Genomic DNA, 17,896 nt, shown 5'->3' on the forward strand with positions numbered 1-17,896 from the left:
CAAGATATGCCACTCTGTCCCTGGCTGGTGTGGCTCAGTGGATTGAACACCAGCCTGAGAACTAAAGGATCACCAATTTGATTCCCAGTCTGGGTACTTGCCTGGGTTGCAGGCCAGGTCCCCAGTTAGGAGTGCACGAGAGGCAACCACACATTGATGTTTCTCTCCCTCTTTCTCCCTCCCTTCTACTCTCTCTAAAAATAAATAAATAAAATCTTTTTTTAAAAAAAAGATGTGCCACTCTGGCACACAGATTATTTCAAACTGAAAACAGGGCCTCAGGAAGGACCTTTTGTTACAAAGTGGGGTCCCCCCCAAGTCCCCAGAGTCTGTGGGTTGGGGGATGGAGGGAAGGGGAGAGCTTTCAAGACGCCTTTGCGCACGTATGACTGGTAGCCAGTGTTTTAGCTATGCAAATGGCTTTGGTTCTTCCAAGGCCCCAAGGAGATAGGAGGGGTTTTGATCATAGAATGGTGAAGAAAGGGCGTACGGGGCCTGCGCAAGGTTCTGTGAATGGTCAGAATCGGTTACCCTGCCCACTGCATCACAGGCCATGGTGAGGGATTTAAAAATAAGGTGGCAGCCATTTTAGGGAGAGGAGAGGAGATCCACATGGTTTGGAGAGAGGGAAGAGAGAACCACGCAGTTTGCAGAGTAGAGTTCCACGCTTTTTACAAGGAGGTAGAGTAGGGAGAACCATGTGGCTTTGAGAGGGAAGAGGAGAGAACCACGCATGATCCAGTGCAACATGGCACATGTTTTCCTGGACTGTTATATGGAGGCTGATGACATTGTACCCCAGATCCTGAAGGAGGCAGCTGACAGATAAGGGATGGGGAACTTCTCAGCATGTTTTTGGCTTCTAACTTTTGGGGAGCAAGGGAAGTGCCTGGTCCTGTGGGAGAATAAGGCTTTGAGCTGAAGTGCTTGCTGCTTTTCTCAGGTTGGAATATTGTAAATAAAGACCTGTTTTCCTCAACACTAGTTGTTGGGTTTTACACCAAGGGGCCACGTGAAAGAACCCCCTTTCGCTCTGTAATACTTTGACCTTTCCTTTTACTGCCTTAAAGAATTTAGACAAAATACTTGCTCCAGAAGAGAGCTATCATCATAAATGACTTTTATTATGAACTAGGTGTGATAGACTGGAAGGAACCTAGGAAGGTCCATTAGACCTAACTGAAGTCCTCTCTGTGACCCACTGTTTCAAGATGGCCCAATACTGTATACATTTTTTTACTAAACACTGATTATTTTCATCCTCCTGCAAGTTGGCTTACTTCCTCTTCCTGAGGTCTGAATGACCAATATACCTTATTTTGCTTTACTCTCTTGGGATGTTCCATGTTTATATGAATTCCTTCTGCATGAGTACTAAAAGTTGATTTTTCTCCTCTTAATCTGCTGTATGGCATTTGACGTATTTACCAGCCAGAAGAACTAAGAGGGAAAAAGGAGTTTCCCCATCCCCCTAAGGATTATTTCAGGCTGATTATTTTTAGAAACAGCAGACACAGGAAAAACTCTGAAAACTGAGTCAAAGTTACTCTTTTGTAAGGGTTATTTACATTTATAAGGGAAATCTCCATTTTGTCAGGGTCATTTACATTTATAAGGGAAATCTCCATTTGTAAGGGTTTCTCCCTCTGTGGAGGGGGGTGACTCTAAATCTCTAGAAAGTTTTATCGGTTGAAAGGCAAGGACTTAATCTGCATCCTTATTTACTGAGTTTTGTCTGGTAACCTTCTATAACTGGGCGCTCCCCCACCCCCAACATCTTCTTTTGTGTTTTGCTGAAGATGGTAATTTAAGGTGGTGGCATGAGCCATTTAGGGGAGTTACTCAAGTTTTCCTGGGTCTCTTAGGTACATAAGAAGTACCCATATCGTTACATTTCTTTTTGTTTTTCTTCTGTTAATCTTTTATTACAGAGGCTATCTCAGCCAAAAGTTATTTTTTCTTCCCTACACACACACACACACACACTGCTTCTGACGTGATGGATGTAGCAAATACAGTGTCCTGATCCATATCACCTCATCCCACCTTGGATTTCTTTGAAGCTGCTGAATCCTTACTTTTCTTTCTTTCTTTTTAAGACTTTTAGAGAGAAGGGAAGGAAGACAGGGAGAGAAACATCAATCAGTTGCCTTTTGCACGCCCCCAACTGGGAACCTGGCCCACAATCCAGGCATGCGCCCTGCATGGGACTTGAACCGGTGACCTTTAAGTTCTTAGGCCAGCATTCAGTCCACTGAGCCACACCAGCCAGGGCTGGATCTCTACTTTTCTTCCACAATGACAGCTCAGGGTGAAAGGAATCTAGAATGAATAGTGGAGAAGAGAGAAAGAAAATGCATACCAGTTGCAGCCTCAAGATCCACTACAGTAACAGTAATTGTAGACTGTTCACCGAACTCTTGCTTCTCAGTCTCCCCTTGGGAAGATACAACCACATGGACCACAGGGAATGTTCCTATCAATGTAAGAAAAGTCCAGACCTGTAGAGAATTTTTATGACTTTATTTAAGTCAAACTGACAATTACTGGGAAGCAAAATCTCAATGGATTGAGAAAATGCTCTAGAGAATAACGGTTTTGTGGTTTTTCCTATGTATTAAAATCAAAGGAAGTGGTGTAAGGAGGGGTACATAAAATCCATTGGTGGTAGAGTAGGGAGGCCAGAGAAAGCAAAGCAGGGAATTCTCTGGGATTGGATAAAGAGTAAAATAGAGAGATAAATACTTATTTTACATTGGTGGGTATAGGATAGTTAATAATTAACACTTACAGCACATATTGTTGATATTTGGGCAACAGGATAACAATGAGGGGTTTTGGTCTTGTGTTCTGGTGGGATATAGTGCCCTGAGGGGTCTGGAAAAGATTAGTCTGACATTCCAAAGGTATGTTATCATAGATGCGAAAAGACAGTAAACAGGCTCAGGTGAGGTAAAGATTGACCTTTGTCTAGGAGGAAACCGGACTAGGGCAGGACTACCTGCCAAGACTCTAATTAGAAAGTTTTGATTTCAAACCATCCTATGCGGTCTTGAGTTTGTAAGGCCGTCACGCAGGCCTCCCCTGAGCTTGTCAGGTTTAGTATTTTTGTCCATATTCCCCAAATCTGCTCAGAGTAATGGACCTGTTTGGTAGAAGGGGTGAACCATGATAGGGTCATAAAAAAGTGCTCTCATGTTTCAGGGACTATGATAGAGCAATAGCTCTAGCCACTGCCCTTCTGGATCTACCATTACTGCCAAGGTCTTACTGCCCATGGGCTTCACCCAGCCAATGACTGAGCATGGTACTAAGGTAGGTGCATCGTGAAGTGACGTGGAGCTCCTACAATAGAATTTGGATTGAGGTCTCCCCACTGACCTGGCCAAATTACCCTTGGAGTTGCCCTATAATCTAAGTCTCTTTCAACCCTTTTTACCCTCCTTCAAGCCTCCTTTCTTCCCTTTCTTCTTCCAGTGGTGTGAGACCTGAGTTGCAATCTGAAGGCTCTCCTCACCTCCTGCTCCCTCCCCAAATGATCCTTTTACATACCTGATCTTGTTCTAGGATTTGGTTCTCAACACAACTGAGCCATTACAGCAGGGAAGATTATAAATATAGGAACAAGAACAATCTCAGGGGCAGCTTTTAAAACAATGGGGGTTGAAGTATGAGGACAAAAACTGTACCTTCTCACATTTTGGAGGGACAGGTTTAGAACAGATTCAGCAGTGGTGGTCCACGTGCAGTCCATAGACACATAGGGCTCCCTGAGAAACTTCCAGGGAGTCTGTGAAGTAAAAACTTTTCCCCCACTGTGTTGACGTTTGTACAGGTGGTAAAAACTCAGCAGTGGGTAAACTGCTGGTGCCTCAGCATAAATCAAAAAAAATTAATTTCCTTTGAGAAAGTTCTTTATTAAACAGTAAAGATTATTCATTTAATTAATTCTCCACCCTTGAATACATATGGTTTTTTTTCACACTTTTTAATAAAGATTTTATTTTTATTTCTTTTTAGAGAGAGGGGAAGAGAGAAAGAGAGGGAAACGACAATGTGTGGTTGCCTCTCACATGCCCCCAACTGGGGACGTGGCCTGCAACTGAGGCATGTGCTCTGATTGGGAATCGAACTGATGACTTTTCAGTTCTCAAGCCACCGCTCAATCCACTGAGCCACACCAGCCAGGGCTGAAGACATGTGTTTTTAATATGCTATGTGACAAAATAGGAAGTACACATAAAGCACTTCTGAAAGCACATATGAAGTTAGACTACTGTCTTGAGGAAAAACATTTGTGCAATTATTTGAGTAATGGTACAGAACTAGCTACTGTATTTCATGGAACACCATTTCTTACATGAAAGAATGAAAGAAAAAAACTGTGGTTATTCAGATTTTATTATTTTGCAGACATTTCCTCAAAAATAAATGAAATGAGCCTGCTCCTTCAAGAAACACAATGACAGCAGTTGGTTCCAATAATAGTATTTGATATTCAAGTGAAAATTAGACTTTTGGAAATTTTACATTCATCAGCATGAGTTTTATAGCTTCCCAATATTAAAGCCTTTTCTGATGAGATGGGTGATGATATTTAAAAACTGTGAAATAATGTTTTTCATGTGGCCATGCAGACATTACAAAACCATCTGTGCAAAAATCCATTCAACATGCCAAATGTTCATTGATATGGTTTTAGATTTCACATTGCATTTATCTTTTATTTTCAAACGGCAATTATCTTTAAGAAATTCCTACTTGTTGAATTTTGTTGTAATATCAAAAATATCCAGCCCTGACTGGTGTGGCTTAGTGGGTTGAGCATTGTCCCACAAACCGAAAGGATGCTGGTTCAATTCCCAGTCAGGGCACATGCCTGCGTTGTGTGCCAGGCTACTAGTTGGAGACATGCGAGAGGCAACCGATCAATGTGTCTCACATGCATCGATGTCTCTCTCCTTCTCTTTCTCCTTCTTTTCCCCTCTGTCTGAAAACAAATACATAAAATCTTTTTTAAAAAATCCAAAATAATTTGGAAAGGCAATTAAAACACTGCTTCCTTTTCGAACTAGGTATTTGTGTATGGCTGAATTTCTTCACATGCTTTGACCAAAATGGCATATTGTTCTAGATTGGATGCAAAATCAGTGTTGAGAATCCCATTGTCTTCTATTGCGTTAGACATTAAATAGGTTTACAAAAATATGAAATGAAAAAAAGGTAAAATGATCGCTTTTAGTGCTACATTATACTTCATTTTGAAAAAATAATTTTAACATAAAATGAATTATTTTTAACATGTAATGGATTATTATTATATTTAAGTGAAATAATGAATAATCATATTATAATTTTTCAGTTTAATTTCTTATGTGGTAGATAGCAGTTGATATAAACTCTTTAAACAAAAACTCTTTGGACTCTTTAGGATCTTTAAGAATTATTAAAAATGCAAAGGGGTCCTAAGCCCAAAACATTAAAAAATTGCTCATCAAGCATATTGCTTTTAAGAATTGCATATTACTACAAACATGAGGGCACTGTTGCTGTTTAACCATTTTCTCATCTGTGCACATTTAAGCTATTTCTCATCTTTTGCACAACTGCAAACATTGTTTTTGTTCCTATTGGTGACTCCTGAGTAGATCATCCTCTGATACGACTTTGTGCATTTTATCCTCCATCTAGTAATGTAGCTTCTAAGACTTTTCTCTTTCAAGCCCTGCTCACCTTATAAGACTCATCTCCAGTGCCACTTGAATGGGAGGACATAACCACAAAAACAAAACCTTTTTGGAGTTCTCAAATTTTTAAGTGTAGAGGAGACCCTAAGGCCTATTGTTTTGGGAACTGCTTTGCTACATGGTACTTCGTAGTGCCCCCACCCGCCCACCCACGCCCGTTATTCTCTCTTTTTTTTTCCTGTCTCATCGTTCCCATCCACTGCTGCACTCCTGCTTCTTGGAATAGCTGCCCAAATTCTTATCTCATGCCTGTTTTAGTGGAAATCTAGATTAAGATTGTACCCAGCCCATAGTAGGTACTTTAAAAGATAGATTATTAGTAGCATTTTTACTTCCTAGCTTTAAGATCAAGTATAAGTTATATAATGTTAGTTTTAGGGGTCTGCCACATCACCACTAAGTCACCTAAATTATGAACAAGATTTAATTGCTAAAATGAGTCACTCTAAAATACTTCTGTGTGTTATATCTATGTGGTTAGTCTTTCCTTCTCCTGACCTTTGTATTTCCAAAGGATTCAGACCTCTGATCCAAGAATAACATTGGCCAGTACCACCATGAGCACATCATTATTTCTGCCTCAGACATCTTATTGTTGGGATGCTGGAGTGTATAAGGTGAAACAGCCATGAACTACAAAGATTCATTATGCAACTGGTTTTGTATTTGTTTTGTTCGTTAATGTAGGTTTAACACAAATTGATTTAACTTATTTTAAAATAGTGACCTCTTACTCTGAGCAAGATAGGAGGTAGAGGAAAGATAGCCCGTTTCTACCTCTAACTTTGGAAAGTTAAGATATTTCCAATAGAATATAATAACTGTTGGTCAGTCAAATTGTCATAGGTCAGTAGGTAGTGAGACAAGATAGTAAGATGCTAGGAAAATTCCTTCACAAGTAAAATAAAGAACCTGAGACAGCCCTGGCTAGTGCGGCTCAAGGGATTGAACACTGGCCTGCGAACTGAAAGATCGGTGGTTCAATTCCCAGTCAGAGCACATGCCTGAGTTGTGGGCCAGGTCCCTGGTTGGGGGCAACTGAGAGGTGGCTGGCTGTTCAATATTTTTCTTGCACATTGATGTTTCTCTCCTTCTCTTTCCCCCTCCTTTCCACCCTCTCTAAAAAATAAATACAATCTTAAAAAAAAAAAAAAAAAAAGATTCAAGAGATTACATGCTAAACCAAAAAAAAAAAAGTCAGACTTTATTTTATCTACAGAGGAAAGTGTAACACATATAGCTAGTTGGTTGAAAACTATATAGTAACACTCGAGAATTTTTCACTTATTTTTAGTGATAGCAGTAATACTTAGCCTGAAAAATAGCCATTCTTTCTTTTTCTTTTTAAACAGCTTCATTGATCCCTGGCTGGTGTGGCTCAGTGCATTGAGTGCTGGCCTGTGAACAGAAAGGTTGCCGGTTCAGTTCCCAGTCAGGGCATGTGCCTGGGTTGCGGGCCAGGTCCCCGGTTGGGGACCTTTGAGAGGCAGACAACTGCTGTTTCTCTCCCACTCTTCCTCCCTTCCCGTTTCTCTAAAAATAAATAATTAAAGTCCTTAAAAAAAAAAAAAAACAGGTTTGCTGAGATATACTTTACATACCATACAATTCACCCATTGAAAGTGTACAATCAGTGTTTGCGTTTTGTTGTTATCGAGGTCCAGGACTGTCTGTCCCAAAATATCCCACAATAGCATATTGGTCAGTTTGAAATAAATTACTTATGAAACTGCCAGTACAAGAACACTCTGAACTCTCTGCCTGTCTCTTTCTCAAGTAGGAGATATAAATGTTAGGTAGGATAGACAGTAAACCAAGGAAGGGAGGAGGAGGGAGACATGTCTCACTCACTAACTCAGCAGTTCTGAGACTGGTCCAATAAGATTGCCAAGTGTTCTGAACATCACAAGAAACACCACGTTAACTAACAGAAGAGAAGGGGAGTCCTTGAAGTTCTGTATGTATCCTTTCCACAATCTGGGAAAGAAAGCCTCTGAAACTGTGTGTTCATCCCAAGGTCTGGAAGGGGGAAGAGCAGGGGGTCCACAGTACCCAAAAAAGAAGCCCTTAGCCCTGGCTGGTGTGGCTCAGTGGATTGAGCACCGACCTGAGAACCAAAAGGTTGCCAGGTCGATTCCCAGTCAGGGCACATGCCTGGGTTTTAGGCTGTGTCCCCAGTTGGGGGTGTGTGAGAGGCAACAATCAATGTATATCTCACACATTGCTGTTTCTCTCCCTCTCTTGCCTGCTTTCTAAAAGTAAATAAATAAAATTAAATTTGAAGAGAAAGAAATATATTTTTTTTTAAAAAAGCAGCCCATAAAATAGGTTAATTGCCTGCCCCTGGTTACTATCTGTTTTACGAGGGGGTCCCTAGTTCTTACAGAAAGAGCCCATAAATAACTTTGGGTAACTGCCTCAACTTGAATTAACTGCCTCCTGTCACATATCTGTTTTACAACAGGATGAACAAGTGTGGTCTGGAGCAAAGATAAGAATTCTGAGAAACAGACCCCCGACACAGGCCTGCATTTGGGTAGTCCCCCCGGAGAAGCTGGCACCACCTTTACCCACTAGTCAATACGTAACTCCCTCACCTCGTCCTGCCAACTAAGTAAGTCCTCAGGACAAGGGACCTGATGCTTTTGTTGCCCTTCCCTTCCTTTTACCTATGCCCCCTTTCTCCCCCACTTCAGCAAGACCCATTCTCTTCCATAAGAACGGATCACTAATAAACTTTGCTTGCATACTAATGACTTGCTGATCTATAATTATTTACTGCATAAGCAAGAAAAACAGTTTTTCCCATAACTTGCATGTGAAAAGTGCCCTCCTTTCACCTGGAAGCTAAGAGACATCCTTATCACCAGAGTAAGGGATTCCAGGGCCAAGAAGCATATGTAAACAAACCTTGTTTTATATGTACACATACATACATACACAGTGGTACCTCAGTACTCGTCATTAATTCGTTATGATGAGTGGTGAGCAAGCAACAATTGATAAAGCATTTGCTCTTGCGGGTGGCCTCATGACTCATACAAGTTCTACCAAGTGGGACAAATGGTGAGAAAGAACCTAGTGGTGAAACACTTTTCCTCATCAAAATGCAACAAACCAGGTTTGAAGAATTCTGAAGCCAAGTACCAAGGTTTGACTGTACATATTTTACTAGTTTACTACCTAAGTCCAAACTTTGCTTAGATTTATCACTAATGAGCACCCAAACCTAACATTCTTTGTCCTGTCAAATCTTCATAAATGTATTGTTTGTCTAAAAAGTATAAAAAGCTGCCTGCTTTGATCTTTTTCTCTGAGTATCATTTATGATCTCCCCTGTGCACATATTATATTAATTTTTATCCTGTTAATCTGTCTATGTCAATTTTATTATTAGTCCAGCCATATGAATTCAAGAGGGATAAGGGAGAAATTTCCTCCTTCGCAACATTATATTACAATATTCTTTTTTAAATTATGGTAAAATATATAAAATTTGCTATGTTAACTATTTCAAAGTGTATTATGTGGTGGCATTTTATATGTGTGTGTGAATCGTGCAAACATCATCATTAGCTTTTTATTCTTTTTTTTTTAAGTGCATGTATATAGCTACATTGTTATTTTTAAGATAGTAGAGTTTTTGGTACTTCTGCATAAATGGTATCAGGTTGTTTATAATAGAATTTTTGACCCAAAACTAAATTGGCTTCCTCACAAATTAAAGGAATATTTTGAAAAAAAAATGCATTCAATATATTCCAAGATCTAACTCATATTTTTTTTTTTTAAGATTTTATTTATTTACTTTTGGAGAGAGGGGAAGGGAGAGAGAAAGAGGGAGTGAAACATCAATGTGTGAGAGATACATTGAGCCTCTCACATGCCCCCAGCTGGGGACCTGGTTCACAATCCAGGTGTGTACCCTGACTGGGAATTGAACCGGTGGCCCCTTGCTTTGCAGGCTGGCATTCAGTCCACTAAGCCACACCAGCCAGAGCTAACTCATAAATTTAAAAATAGCATCTGAAACTGCCCCAACTAGAACTACATCAGCTGAAGGATCTTAACCCAAAGTTCCTTTTTGCATTCTGCCACTAACTGGACTTTCCTAGACAACACCTTACCCAATTCTTTGCTCCAATTTCCTTCCTCCTCTGTAAAATGAGAAGACGGATTAGATGGACCCCAAGATTCTTTTTTGGCCCTTCTTTTTCTAAAACAACAATCTAAAAAACATCTGTTACCTGGGGGACAATACTCAATGCTGGGAATACAAAAACTTTATTCTTTCTGTTCTTCAGAAGCAATTTAATTGGAAGGTTAACACAAATCAAGTGCTAATACACAGAGTAGAGAGTTCAAGTAGTGAGGGGTGCCAACAGTGGGAATTACAGAATTTTACATCGTGTATATCTGAAGGAGCAGGGTTTTGGGGGAATCTTCACTGAAGGGTCATGGTAAGCCTTGAACACTTAAATGGCTTTATATAGGAGTACAATTGAAGAAACTTAGCAGTTTGTTGGAGTCAATGATACTTGAAAGAGAACAGTTAGAAATGGACTTAGAAGGAATCAGGGGGTTCAGAAAGCCAAGTTTGGGAGTTTAGATTATATTCTTTGGAAAAGGGAAGTTAATACTAAGGGGAATCAGCTATGTCACTGATATACAATTGCTACTTCACAATGAACACAGGAGGTAATACTTTAACTGGGAGAAAAAGGAAAAAAGTAATATAAAAACATAAAGAATAGTATTTCAACCAAAAGAAATGCTATGTATAAAGGCCCAAAATGGTGAAAATTAATTACATATTCAGGAAATGGAGAGCATTCCCTAATAGCTGGATAAAAGAAGGGAATCACATACTATAGTGACAGAAAAAAATTGAAAGGGTAGGTGGGGGATCAGCTTAGGAGAGCTCAGAACAGCATGCTAAAGGATTTAGATGTTATTTTGTAAGCAAAGGAAGCTCTAAAGACTATTAAAAGAAGTCACAGGATCTGAACTGTTCTTTAGGAAACTCAAAATACGAACAACTCTAACTACAATCTAAAGAAAGGTTTGGGAGAAAGATAAAAAGAACAGTGACAATGCTTTTGTAATTGCCCAGGTGAAAAATGATCACAGCATGGATAGAAGGAGTGGGGTAAGAAAGGAGTAAATACCAAAGTAAAAGTGAAGTTGGAAAAAACAAAATTTAACAATATAAAAGGAGAAGTTAATGCTAGAATAAAACAATAGAAAAATAATGGAACAACAGTATTAATAGTAGTACATATAACTTACTAAGTGATACTTACTGTGTGCCAGAAATTGTATGAGGAACTTTACATATATTATTTAAGCCTTACAATTACTTTCTGACATAAGTCATTCCCATGTTTATTGATGAGGAAATTGAGACTCAAGAAATTTGCTTCTGGTCACACAGCTAGAATTTTAAAAATTCTCAAATATTATAGTATTTCTTGATTATTCTTCAGTCTTCTTTATGCTCAGTGAACACTCCACGTAAATTTAGGTGTTCTTTCTGCTTGCTGTAAACTTTCCACATGCATGCAAAATTATTATTGTTTATTTGCCTGTTTACTCTCAAAACCTCTTTAGGGAAGGAATCATATCTTATTATCTTATATTAAGATATCTAATGGGTTTCTCAGGTCATAGTGGAAACTCAACAATAATGTTAAAATGTTTTTAATTTTTAATTTTAGCAAAATACACAAAACATAAAATTTATCACCTTAACTTTTTAAAAAGATTTTATTTCTTTATTATTACAGAGAAGGGAAGGGAGAGACAAAGACAGGGAGAGAAACATTGATCAGCTGTCCTAGTCGGGGACTGAAACCGCAACCCAGGCATGTGCCCCAACTGGGAATAGAACCAGTGGCCTTTTGCCCAACAGAAGGACGCCCAACAGAGCCACACAGGTCAGGGCACCTTAACTATTTTTAGTGTACATTTCAGTTGTGTTAACTATATTCATGTTATAGTGCAACGGATCTATTTATATTATATAAGTGGAATTATAGAGGATTTCTTTTTGACTGTCTTATTTTGATTAGCATAATGTCCTCAAGGTTCACCCATGTTATAACATTTATCATAATGTCTCTCCTTTTTTCATAGAATATTTAATATGAGATATGCCCTTTTAACAAATCTTAAGTACACAATATTGTTAACATTAGGTATGATGCTGTATAGCAGATGTCTAGGATTTATTCATCTTGCGTAACTGAAATTTAATATCAATACTCCATTTCTCCCTCTGTCCCAGGCTCTGACAAAAACTATTTTATTTTCTGCTTCTACGAGTATGACTATTTTACATACCTTCTTTTATAAAATTAAAAAAAATTTCAATTGCCCTGGCTGGTGTGGCTCAGTGGATTGAGTGCCAGCCTGCAAACCAAGCGTCACCGGTTTGATTCCCAGTCAGGGCACATGCCTGGATTGTGAGCCAGATCCCCAGTTGGGGGCGCATGAGAGGCAACCACACATTGATGTTTCTCCCCCTCCCTTCCTCCTTCCATTCCCCTCTCTCTAAAAATAAATTAAACATTTTTTAAAATTTCAATTAAAGTTGACATGTATTAGTTTCAAGTGTACAACATAGTCATTAGACATTTATATAACTTACAAAGTGAGCACTCTGATAAGTCTAGTACTCACCTATACAGTTATTACAATACTTCACTACATTCCCTATGCTTTACATTATATCCTCATAACTGTTTTTATATCTGGGTTTGTACATTTTAATCCCTTCTCCTTTTTAACATACCCCTAACCACTTCCCATCTGGCAACCGTCAATATTTTCTTGGTATCTATGAATTTGTTTTCTCTGATTGTATATTTTATGTTTTAGATTCTACTCATAAGTGAAATATCAAATTTGTCTTTCTCTGACTTATTTCATTTGGTATAACGCCCTCTAGATCCACCCATGTTGTAAATGGCAAGAGTCCATTTTTTATGGGTGAATAATATTCCATTGGATATGCCTAACATATCTTTATCCATTAACCTGTGTATCAACACTTAGGTTGTTTCCATAAGTCTTTTTGAATTACTGTTTTGGATTTCTTTGGATATAAAACCAGAAGTGAAATTGCTGGGTCATACAGTTCTATTTTTAATTTTTTGAGGAACCTCTATATTGTTTTCCATAGTGGTTACACCAATTTACAATGCCAACACTGCAAATAGTGTTTGATTTTTTTGATAATAGCCATTCTATCAAGTACAACATCTCATTGTGGTTTTATTTTGCATTTTTCTGATGATTAGTGATGCTGAGCATCTTTTCATGTCTATTGGCCACATGTATATCTTTTTAAAAAATGTCTATTCAGGTTCTATGCCCATTTTTTAATCAAATTTTTTTATGTGTGTGTTATTAAGCTGTATGAGTTTCTTATATATTTTAGATCTTAACCCCTTATCAGATGTATCATTAGCAGATATCTTCTTCCATTTGGTGTCTTTTAGTTTGTTTTCTTTTTAATTGAATTTATTGGGTGACATTTGTTAATAAAATTACATAGGGTTCAGGTGTACAATTTTATAATGCATCATCTGTATACTATATTGTGTGATCACCACACCAAGTCAATTCTCCTTGCATCACCATTTATCCCTCCTATATCCTCCTCTACCTCATCCCAATCCCATTCCCCTCTGGTAATCACCATGCTGTTGTCTGTACCTATGAGTTTGTTTGTTTTTGCTTAATCTATTTACCTTTTCCACCCAACTCCGAAAACCCCCCTCCACTCTGACAATTGCCAGTCTATTCCCTATGAGCCTGTTACTATTTTGTTAGTTTATTTTGTTCATTTGATTCTACATAGGAGAGAAATCATGTTACTTGTCTTTCTCTGACTGGCTTATTTCATTTAGCATAATGTTCTCCAGATCCATCCATGCTGTCACAAAAGTTAAGATTTCCTTCTTTTTTTATGGCTAGATAGTAGTCCATTGTATAAATGTAGCACACCGTTTTTTTATTTTATTTTATTTTTCCTAATTTAAATATTTTTATTACATTTTATAGATTATATTCTCACAATAGTTCCATTTTTTTCCCTTTGTTCCCCCCCGCCCAGCACCCCCCTCCCCCAGCAATCCCTCCCTTCCCCAGTCCATGTCCATGGTTCCTGCATGCAGTCTCTCCAGTTTCTCCTTTTCCTATGTTACCATTATTTTAGAATTACTTCATTAATTGATTTTTTTATAACAATAAAAGAAGTAACATTCCCCCCCACTCAGACTTTAGACCCTTTGTAATCTTATAGAGGAGAGTAGGCGACGGTCTCCTGCTCTTCTAGCTGCTGGGCTCTTAGGCTGTTTCCAAATCTTGGTTATTTTAAATAATACTGCAATGAACATAGGGGTGCATATATTCTTTGGAATTATCATTTCAGGTTTCTTCAGATATATTTCCAGAAGTGGACTGCTGGATCACAAGGCAGTTCCATTTTCAATTTTTTTGAGGTCACTCCATACTGTTTCCACACTGGCTGCATCAATCTGCATTAGCAATAAGAGAGAGCAAGGGTTTCCTTTTCTCCACATCCTTGCCAACAGTTGTTTGTTGATTTATTGAAGCTAGCCATTCTGACAGGTGAGAGGTGATAACTCATTGTGGTTTCAATTTGCATTTCTCTGATGAGTAGTGGCATTGAGCATCTTGTCTATTGAGCATATATGTCTATTAGCTAGCCATCTGTATGTCCCCTTTGGAGAAGTTTCTATTCAGGTCCTTTGCCATTTTTGAATAGGATTATTTGTGCGTGCGTGTGTGTGTGTGTGTGTGTGTGTGTGTGTGTGTATGTTCATTCAGTTTTGTAAGTTCTTTATAAACTTTGGATATTAACCCCTTATCAGATGTATCATTGGCAAACATGTTTTCCCATTCAGTACGGTGTCTTTTTGTTTTGCTGTAGATTAACTTTACCGTACAAAAACTTTTGCTGTAGTCCCATTTGTTTATTTTTTGTTACTCACTTGTCTTTTAGTTGTTGATGGTTTCTTAATTTTTTAATTAATATATTTATTTATTTTGGAGAAAGAGAGGATAGGAGGGGGGTGGGGGAGGGAGAGAAAGAGAGTGAGAGAGAGAGAGAGAGATCAATTTGTTGTTCCACTTATTTATGCATTCATTGCTTAATCATTGTATGTGCCCTCACCAAGAATCTAACCAGCAACTTTGACATATTGGGACAACACTCACCTGGCCAGGGCTTGTTGATGGCTTTCTTTGCTCAACGAAAACTCTTTTAGTTTGATGTAGTCCTATTGTTTATTTTTTTCTTTTGCTCCCCTTGCCCAAGGAGACAGATACAAAAAAAAAAAAAAAAAATTAAAGATATAACTAAGAGCAACGTCAAAAATTTTACTGTTTTCTTCTAAGAGTTTTATAGTTTCAGGTTTTACATTTAAGTGTTTAATATATTTTGAGTTTATTCTTGTACATAGAGTAAAAGTGATCCAGTTTCGTTTTTTGCATGTGTCAGTCTAGTTTTCCCAGCACCATTTATTGAATTAACACATTGTAGTCTTGCCTCCTTTGTCACAAATTAGTTAACCATGTAGACATGGGTTTATTTCTGGATTCTCTATTCTGTTCCATTGATATATGTTCCTATTTTTGTACCATTACTCTGCTGTTTTGATTATATAGCCTTATAGTATAGTTTGATATCAGTTAGTTTGATACCTCCAAGTTTGTTCTTCTTTTTCAAGATTGCTTTGGCTAGCCCTGACTGCTGTGGCTCAGTGGGTTGAGTGTCGAACTACAAACCCAATGGCCACCGGCTCGATTCTCAGTCAGGGCACATGCCTGGGTTGCCAGCCAGGTCCCCAGTTGGTGGGGGTGTGTGATAGGCAACCAATTGGTGTTTCTCTAGCACACTGAAGTTACTCTCCCTTTTTTCTTCCCTTCCCCCTCTCTAAAAATAAATAAGTAAGAAATTTTTAAAACTTAATAAAAATAAAGGATTGCTTTGGCTATTTGGAATATTTTGTGGTTCCACACAATTTTTAAAATTAGTTTTCTGTGAAACATTAGGATTATTATGTTAAAAATGCCATTGGTATTTTGATAGGGATTTCATTAGATCTGGAGATTGCTTTGGGCAGTATCAACATTTTAGCAATGTTTATTCTTCCTATCCATGAGCACAGTATATCTTTCAACTTATATGTATCTTCTTCAATTTCTTGTAGTTTTCTGAGTACAGGACTTTTACCTTCTTGGATAATTTATTCCTAGATATTTTATTCTTTTAATGCCATTTTAAATGGGGTTGCTTTCTTAATTTCTCTTTCCAATACTTCATTATTATTTATTTTTGGAGAGGGGAGAAAAGAGGGAGGAAGAGAGAAAAAAAACATTGATGTGAGAGAGAAACATCGATCTATTGCCTCTCATGCATGCCCCAGTTAGAGATTGAACTCATAACCCATGCATGTGCCCTGACAGGGAATCGAGCTGGAGACTTTTCACTTTGCAGGACGACACCCAACCACATCAGCCACACCAGTCAGGGTGCAAATGATTTCTGAATATTTATTTTGTATCCCGCTACTTTACTGAATTTATTAGTCTAATTGTTTTTTGGTGGATTCTTTAGGGATGTATATATTTTCTATCATTTCATCTGCAAATAATGTTTTACTTCTTCCATTCCAATTTGAATGCCTTTTCTTTCTTTTTCTTGTCTGATTGCTGTGGGTAGGACTTCCAAAAGTATGTTGAATAAAAGCAGTGAAAGTAGACATCTTTGGCTTGTTTCTGATCTTAATGAAAAAGCTTTCATCTTGAGCAATCCTTCTCCATCAACACAGTGACCACGCCTTGCTGTATGAGGTAATTCAGCTGATGCATGCCACTTATGAAATTGTGTCCTTTTTCTTCTTGTATGGGATTATTATGTTGGCAGAAGGCTTTGATCGCAAAGTCAGTGAAAAAACTGCATAGGGAGTTTGTAACAACTGCCTGTGGCCAATGCGTCCATGGAATGTTGGTCTTCCTCATCTACTAGTGGAAGTGATTGGACTAGGGGTGTTTGGTTTCCCTGTGGTGCCGGTGTTCATGTTCTATAGCATATGGTCAAGTTGTTAAGTCCTCAAGCCACTCACATAAATGAGACATCCAGTGCAGAGCAGATTGGCATTGCAGTCTATCATTACTTCCAGTGCTTTCCCAGGAAAAATATGTGTCTCTGTCCTAGAACATCTGTGACACACGAGTTCTGCATGTCTTATTATTTCCTGTTCATTGTGGCCTATATGAGGGCTGGTGCCACTGTCATCTCCCTGGTCCACTTTCTTTTGATAATGTCTTCTAACAGAGCGTTCTTAAAGAATACAAGCAAAATGCAGGCTTACAAGGACATCAAAACAAAGGGAAAACAGGATTTGCTAGGTAGTTATTCCTGGTCAAAAGAATAACTCAGTTGTTTTTTGTTTTCTTTCTCCTCACCGAGGATATGCTCATTGATCCTTAGAGGGGAAGAGAGTGAGGAGAGGGAGAGAGAGAAAAACACTGATGTGAGAGCAAAACATCAATCGGCTGCCTCTCGTGCACACCCTGACCAGGACAGAACCCGTAATCCAGGTATGTGTGCCCTGACTGGAAATCAAACCCACGACCCTTAGTTTATGGGACATGCTCCAAACAACTGAGCCACACCAGTTAGGGCAAACGACTCAGTTGTTAAACATGAATGTTTACCAGAGAGCTTCGACCGACAAATTTACAGCTGCCCTGCAGTACTGATGTGTATCGCATCAAAGTAACTAATGCATAAGTACAAACACTTCACTGTCTGTCTCAAGCTGTTGGGACTTGTTTCTAGGAAGAAATTTCTAGGGAAACCTGGTAGTTATAGAACTGTCATAGAGTTATAGGTTACACAAGGAAAATAGTAAATAATATGATAACTATGTATGGGGTCAGGTGGGTAGTTAAAGCATTATGGGAACCACTATGTAAAGTACATGATTTTCCAACCACTTTGCTGTACATCTAAAACTAATACAAAATATAATGAATTAAACTATAATGAAAACTTAAAAGTTTAAGTGTTATCAGGCGGGGGGTGGGGGGTGTACCACGCCCCTCCCCCTACT

General features: G+C 38.4%; 1 pseudogene; it reads left to right on the forward strand.

Moving 5' to 3' along the window:
* Window positions 1–8,724: 8,724 nt before the first annotated feature.
* LOC149990580 (neuronal membrane glycoprotein M6-b pseudogene) lies at window positions 8,725–17,215 on the forward strand (annotated as a pseudogene).
* Window positions 17,216–17,896: the final 681 nt, after the last annotated feature.

This window comes from Furipterus horrens, unplaced genomic scaffold (genome assembly GCF_987537825.1).
Source record: "Furipterus horrens unplaced genomic scaffold, mFurHor1.1.pri manual_scaffold_17, whole genome shotgun sequence".
NCBI classification, from domain to species: Eukaryota; Metazoa; Chordata; class Mammalia; order Chiroptera; family Furipteridae; genus Furipterus; species Furipterus horrens.